The sequence below is a fragment of the Corvus brachyrhynchos genome, unplaced genomic scaffold (genome assembly GCF_000691975.1).
Source record: "Corvus brachyrhynchos isolate BGI_N302 unplaced genomic scaffold, ASM69197v1 scaffold266, whole genome shotgun sequence".
Classification (NCBI taxonomy): Eukaryota; Metazoa; Chordata; class Aves; order Passeriformes; family Corvidae; genus Corvus; species Corvus brachyrhynchos.
Window position 1 is genome coordinate 842,548 of NW_008238633.1, and position 6,641 is coordinate 849,188.

Sequence of the window (6,641 nt, forward strand, 5' to 3'; positions counted from 1 at the left end):
AACACGCAGGCGGGGCTGAAGGTGATTGTCCCGTGTCCCGTGTCCCGTGTCCCGTGTCCCGAGTCCCGTGTCCCGTGTCCCCGTGCCCATCCCGGGGCTGGGGTGGGGTTTGGTGCCCCGCAGTGCGGGAGAACCGTGGGGCTTCCGTGCTGGCATCATTCGCAGCACACAAGTAGGCACCTCTGCAGGTTGTTGGACCATCTGCTCGTCAAACGTTTGTCTAAATGTTACTCTTTGCAGCTATAAAAAAGAAAAAAAAAAAAACCAACAACAACAAAAACCCCCCAACCATTTTATCTGGGAAGTCAAACGGTACTTCTGGTAAAAAGCTGCCTGCTACTGTGTGGGTGAGCGGGAGTCTCGTCAGGTTCAGACATGAACGTCTCACTCAGCTGAAAAGGGATCATTTTCAACCCCACTGTTCAAACCTCAGCCTTTGTGTGAGCGCTACCGCTGCTAGGAGGAAAAGCCTTCAGCAAAGACCCCGGGCTGAGTCCCTGTCGCACCGTGGTTACACTGTGGCACGGATTTGGGGTTAGCACAGCAGGATTCCCACCCCATCCCATCCTTTGGGACTGAAAGCAGCAGCTCTGGGGAAGGCAGGAATCCAGCAGCTCGCACACACAGGTTTCCTGGGATCCTGGGCACTGAACGCCCCGGGTTTGCTGCCTTGGCCGTGTTTCTGATCGCCAGTGGAGCTGGTGCGGGCACAAGACCCAGCCTGGTGTGACCTGCGCTCCTCAGATCCCTGTGGGGCAGGCATTCCCAGGCGTTCCCAGGGCAGTCCATCAGTGCTGTGGCTCCGATTCCAGCAGCTGGAATAGCCAGGGGGTGTCGGTGTGCTCCCCACAGAGCCGGGCACAGCCCAGCAGAGCTCTCCCTGCGCGAGTTTGGCTGATCCCATCTCCCAGGGATGTGAATCCTCTGCTTCCCCAGCTCTCCTTTTACCTGCTGTGCAATGGTCCTGATGGCAGCGTTATGTGAGTGTGACTTGGAGCCAGATGGGAGAAGGAAGTTGGGAACAGCAGTTAATTTGTGGATGCTACTTTCGTTGTGGTAATTACCTGTAGGCTCTGAGACATCTCCAGTTATGCTGGAGCCAGGCAGATTGTATTGAAGAAAAGCCATTTCCACCCCAAACAAAAGCCTAACCCTTCTTTAATTGAATGCTACTGTAGAGGTTTTATAGGTGAGATTATGGGTTTTACTCTGTGTAGTATCCCAAATGCCTGTGTCTGGCTCTCTGGTGCAAAAACTTGTACTTCAACACTGGCAAAATTAACCCCAAATTCTGAGAATAACTCAAGGATTGAGCATTAATATTTGCTACGCAAATGATCTGAGATCTTTATTACTTAGCTTCTGGTAGCATGAAGGCACATCCTGAAAAGCTTGGTGAAACACCAACGCCCACTGCCTGCTCTGCTGTACAAGCACAGATCTAGCGAAACAAAAAATAGCAGAGGAGTTTCACCTCTGTGGGAAAGCTACTTCCTTGAGAGGTCTGCTTGTATTTGATGGGTGCTGGCAGTAAAAGATTCCCAGGAAATGACACACCAGCCTACACCAGACTGCAAACATAGCTGGAACTGCCTACTGGCTGGAAATTTTTCCCCAATGCAAAGCTCAAAAATACAGCCAAGTAGAAAAGTTGCGGTTTTTGCCTCAGTTATCCCCCGGGTGTGGACCTTGGGCAGAGGAGGCCATTGGTTCTGGAGCAGACTGTGGGAAGGCCAGCTCCAGGAGCCTCCCCAGCCTCCCCATGAGGCTCCTTGTGTTTCTCACCTTTCTGTGCACAATTTGCTGTCCTGAAAGCTCGTGCCTGGAAGGTTCAGCTCTCCACATTGTTATCTGGGAGAGCAGCGGTTTGTGCTATCTCTGGCCATCTGCCATTTCTCCAGCAGGCTCAGGAACTGTTCTGATCTAGAGATATTTCTGCGCTTCTTCCTGCATCCCTCACAGAGCAAAATTACCGATCTTTGTTCGAACAAATCTCTGAAATCTTCAGGGGAGAGAAGGAGTAACAGGACTGAGGAGAGGCTTGTTACTCCACTGCCCTGTAGAGAATGAATAAATGATGGTTTTGCTAGACAGATTTCTTTCAGGCTTTGCTCCTGTGTGAAAGATCACAGTATTTAAAGACAATTGGCAGGGGAGGCCATTACAGGTATTTGGCACGCCAGGACTCTCACAACCTGACTCTTCCACAACAAAGACAGCCTTGTTGTGAGGTGGAACTCTCCATTTTGGAGCAGTATGGATCTTATCAGCCTCCACACAATCTATTCATGGTGGCTTTCCTCTGGGCTACAAATTCTTGTCTTGTTTTACTCGCCCATGGCTAGGTTTTGATGATATTTATGCAGTTAGGAGACAGACTGGCACCTACCAGGCTTCCAAAAATAAATCAATTCTTATTGATTTCTTACCATCACCTGTAGGCACTGCTGTGCTGTTCAGAAGTGAGTTGCCTCTACTTCTTTTGTCTTGCAATGTGAAACTGTGCTGTGCCCACTCACCTGGTGCTCACCTCTGGAAAGGTCCCTCCTCAGGGTGACACCTGCTGCAGCTGGTTCAGGATGCACTCTAGGAAAGCACAGATCCATCAACATTGGGTTGTCTTCTTGAGAACCACTACTAGAATCATCCATTCCGTCTTGGTGATTGAGAATGGTCTGCTGGGTTTACTGGGAAGACTGGGCGTAGAGGGGACTGTGCAGTATGACCCAACAGAGAACCTGCAGGAAAAGCCTAATCCAGGATTTATGAAGACCTCAGTTCAAGACTTTCCACCCTCTCAGAGTCCTGTTTTACCCAGGCAATGTCCATCTGCTCCCTGTGGTGCCAGCAGCAGCCTCGGAACATCCTGAACACACAGCAGGGGTACAGTTATCCAGGGAATGGGCACAGTTACCCAGGGAATGGGTACAGTTATCCAGGGAATGGGCACAGCCCCAGGGCTGCCAGAGCTCCAGGAGCCTTTGGACAATGCTCTCAGGGATGCACAGGGTGGGATTGTCGGGGTGTCTGTTCAGGGTCAGGAGCTGGACTGGATGATCCCTGAGGGTCCCTTCCAGCTCAGGATATTCTGATTCTATAACCTGTCAGCTGTTTCTGGAAATGAGACAACTGAGGGTGTCAAATGTGGAGGATTTCAAAGGTCACAGGTGGAGAACATCCATGTTCCTTCCCTTACCAGCCTGGGTAGTGCAGTGCTTGGCCAACCCCCCGTGCACACCCAGGACGCCGCGAGGAGCAGCCCCTGGGAGCAGCGCGGGGGACACGACCCATCCCAGCTGCTCCCACAGCCCAAATACAGCCGGGGTGCCTGTGGGCAGCTTCCCTCCCTGCTGAAGGACGGGGCTCTGCCTCTGTTCCTGTCTCTGTCTGGGTGACAAACCAGCAGCGCTCAGTTCTGTAGCACAGCTCGCCAGTCCTCGGGCTGCGTGGAAGGGCCGGGGCAGAGTTCTGAGCAGGGGTCACACACACCCCACGAAACTGGCCCCGAGCAGCCCGAGAGCCTCACCTCATTTGTCAAACCTACTGGAGAGCAGCGATTTCTGACCTCCAGAAGCAGAGTTTAGGGTGTCTTTCCTCTTTGAATTAGTGTTTCCTGAAGTGCTGATTCACTGCAGGAAGGAGCAAGCAGTACAGTGAGAACAGGAGGAGAATTCATAACAGCTGGGTCAGAAAAGGGAGATAAAGCTTCAATTAATTTAAAGGCATAATGCTTATTTGCCCTGCAAACTTCCATGTGAGGGGGTATAATTGCAAGACTGAATTGTCTGTTAGCAAATTTGTCTTCTCAAATATAAAGTTGATTAAATTACTGCCAGTAACACAATAATGTATGTCTGAGAGATATTTATGCTCCAGGAAATAAAAAATGTTATTTTCCAGGTTATCCTGCTAAAAAATAGCAAAGTAGATACTTAAAGGCTCTACACATTTTGGCTGTAAACATTTCATTCTGACAGCATGGCAAGGTACATGACCAGACTGCTCTCTCCTCTCTTTTTCTCTGTGACATTGAAATTCCACGAATGGCATCTTGCATCAGCGTTACATCATATTAAGTATAATGCAATATTATGAGTCATTGTTATAAATCATGGGCACAGGCTGCATTAGAAGGCTTTTGCAATTCAAGAGCACATCAAGGTGGATTTTTATTCAGCATTTCTCTCCGGAGGAACATGTAGGGGCACTAACTTTGCAATGTCTCCCCATCCTCTGAATCAGGAGCATTTCAGATTTCCCCTTCAGCTCTGAGGCTCTCAGGGGATGTGCAGGACGTGCCTGACAGAGCTGCTGCAAACAGCAAGCAAAGCTGTGAGCACCCAGGAGGCGCTTCTGAAATGGATCATGCAGGGATCATAATAGACTGAGGTGTTTAATGCTTCACCCTGTAAAAAAACTGCAGCAATGCTGAAGAGACACACAAAGCACAGAGCTCAGGGGCTCTCCCAAGCTGTCCTGGAAAGCCCTCACTTGTGTCACTCTTTACTTGCTGCTTCTCTGACCTCGGGGGGACATTGCTGCCATGAGACTTTCCTGAACGTTCTCCTCTTCTTGCGTAGTGGGCAATCACCACTGCAGATCCAGTTACCTTTATCCAAGGCAAGCCCAGTGCTGAGCCCCTGCCTTCTCTCCAGGCACTCCAGCCCCAAGGCCTGGCACCCCAGCTGTACTTCAGTGCCATTAGAAAAGGAGCCTTAAATGCCACAAAGTCTTTCCTGGCAACTTCATCACCACACGCTGGCTGGGGGCAGCAGGATTCCCAGAAAGGCCAAGCACTGAGTTTGGAGTAAATCCAGTTCACTGAATGGGAAAGCTCCCACTGAGGCTGGTGGGACCACAGGGCATGGCTGAGTGCTTCCAAAAATCCCATCCAACTCCATCCCAAGGCTCTGCTGGGCAGTTTCCGAGGTGTGAAAAGAAATACACATCCCTTGCACCCTTACAGCATTTTGTTTGTGTTTGAAAGGATCAAAGCACTATTTATGGCCTTCCTACTTTTTTAGATAATAGTCTTAAAGCAAGTCCAAGCTTGACAGACAAGTTCTGCATCTTCTCAACAGCCCAGGGTAAAGATAAAGGGAGCATTAATGTTGGTCTAAATTATGAGAGGGAATTGGACTCCACAAGAACTGTAATCCACAAGAATGAATTTTCATTCCACTTGTCCTCCACTTTCAGCTAATCAGAAATGGTGATACATGGTCCTACTTGTATTTTGGCTTTCAACTCCCTCCTATATCTCATGTGGTTGAAAACTGAATTCCTGATTTACGCTGGAGATTAGGGGATGATAAATGCTATCACTTACCTGCAGTTGCAGTTTTAGAGGATTCTGGCATTCTGAGCAAAACATGCATTTCATGTATGTGATTACTGGAGCTGACAGTCTGTCATGCTGCTGACAGGGAGAGCAGGGACTGAGGGCCAGGCTCTCTTCATAAATAACAAAGATCTCAAATTCCAAATTTAATATCGTGCACCTCTTACAACTGCAGTAATCAGATGCTTGCTCTGATGATTAATTTGCTCAGCAAAGCCCCTGGCTGGGTCACAGGTTTCCGGACAATTCCTGATTTAATTTGGCCTTTCTCTCGGACAGTTAGCAGCGCTTCCCATGGGTACACACTTGTCATTCAGTGCTCAGAGGGGAGCATCAGCGAGACAAAAATCAGAGCTGTGCAGATTGTTCAGTTCTCCCAGGGTTTTCAGCACCTTTGGAGCCTTGGTAGAGCTTTGGTGTCTCTCCTGTTAGAGAACAAAATAAACCTTACTGATTTGAAGCAAATGCAGCTTTCATGGAGCAAAAACACCCCTTGGAAAACTTATCCCAGTCATGGAACAAAAAACCTGAGGGATTGGAACAAGATGAGCTTTAAGGTCCCTTCCAACCATTCTGTGACTTTATGAAAAGTTGCAAGAAAGAAAGCAGCACCTGTTAACCTTTACTGTGACCTATGAGCTTGGCTGTCTCGCTTTGTATTGTTTTTATTAACCTGTGCTCTTTGATGTTTTGTTGAGAAATTTAATAAGAATCCAAGATTTTTGGGCTTCATACCTAAATTTTGGCCTAAGTTGTTGAAAAATTTTCAGAAACAGCTGTTGAGCACTGTTCTGCTTCTTCCAGATGACATTTGTCACACTACAAATTTAGGTTTCCAAACCCAAGACTGATTTCCTTGCCTATCATTGGGATCTTCCATACCCACACTTCAGCAAAACTCAAAGAAGACTGGTATTGGGCAAGTCAGCAGGACACTAAAAGCTCACTGAGAGCACTTTTAATGCAGAAAGAGGCCGTGTTGATGCATGAAGTGTGCACCAAATTCTGGTGGAGATCTCACACCGTGCAGCCTCATTCATTACACCTCTCGCAAATTAAACCCAGTCTCGGATGTGGGGCTGGGTCTGTGTTCCATGCTGTGTCAGCAGGGGCAGAAACTGGAATCCTCTGCAGTTACAGCCCAGACCTCTCGAGCCTGAGCTGAAAGTATCTCCAGGAACGTTTCCAAGAGCCTTGCAATGATGAGTCAGGAACATGAACTCAGTTACCTGAGCTCAGCCTGTAACTCAGCACAGGTTTTGGTAAAACTGAAAGGTAAACCAAGGCTTGGTTCAAACCT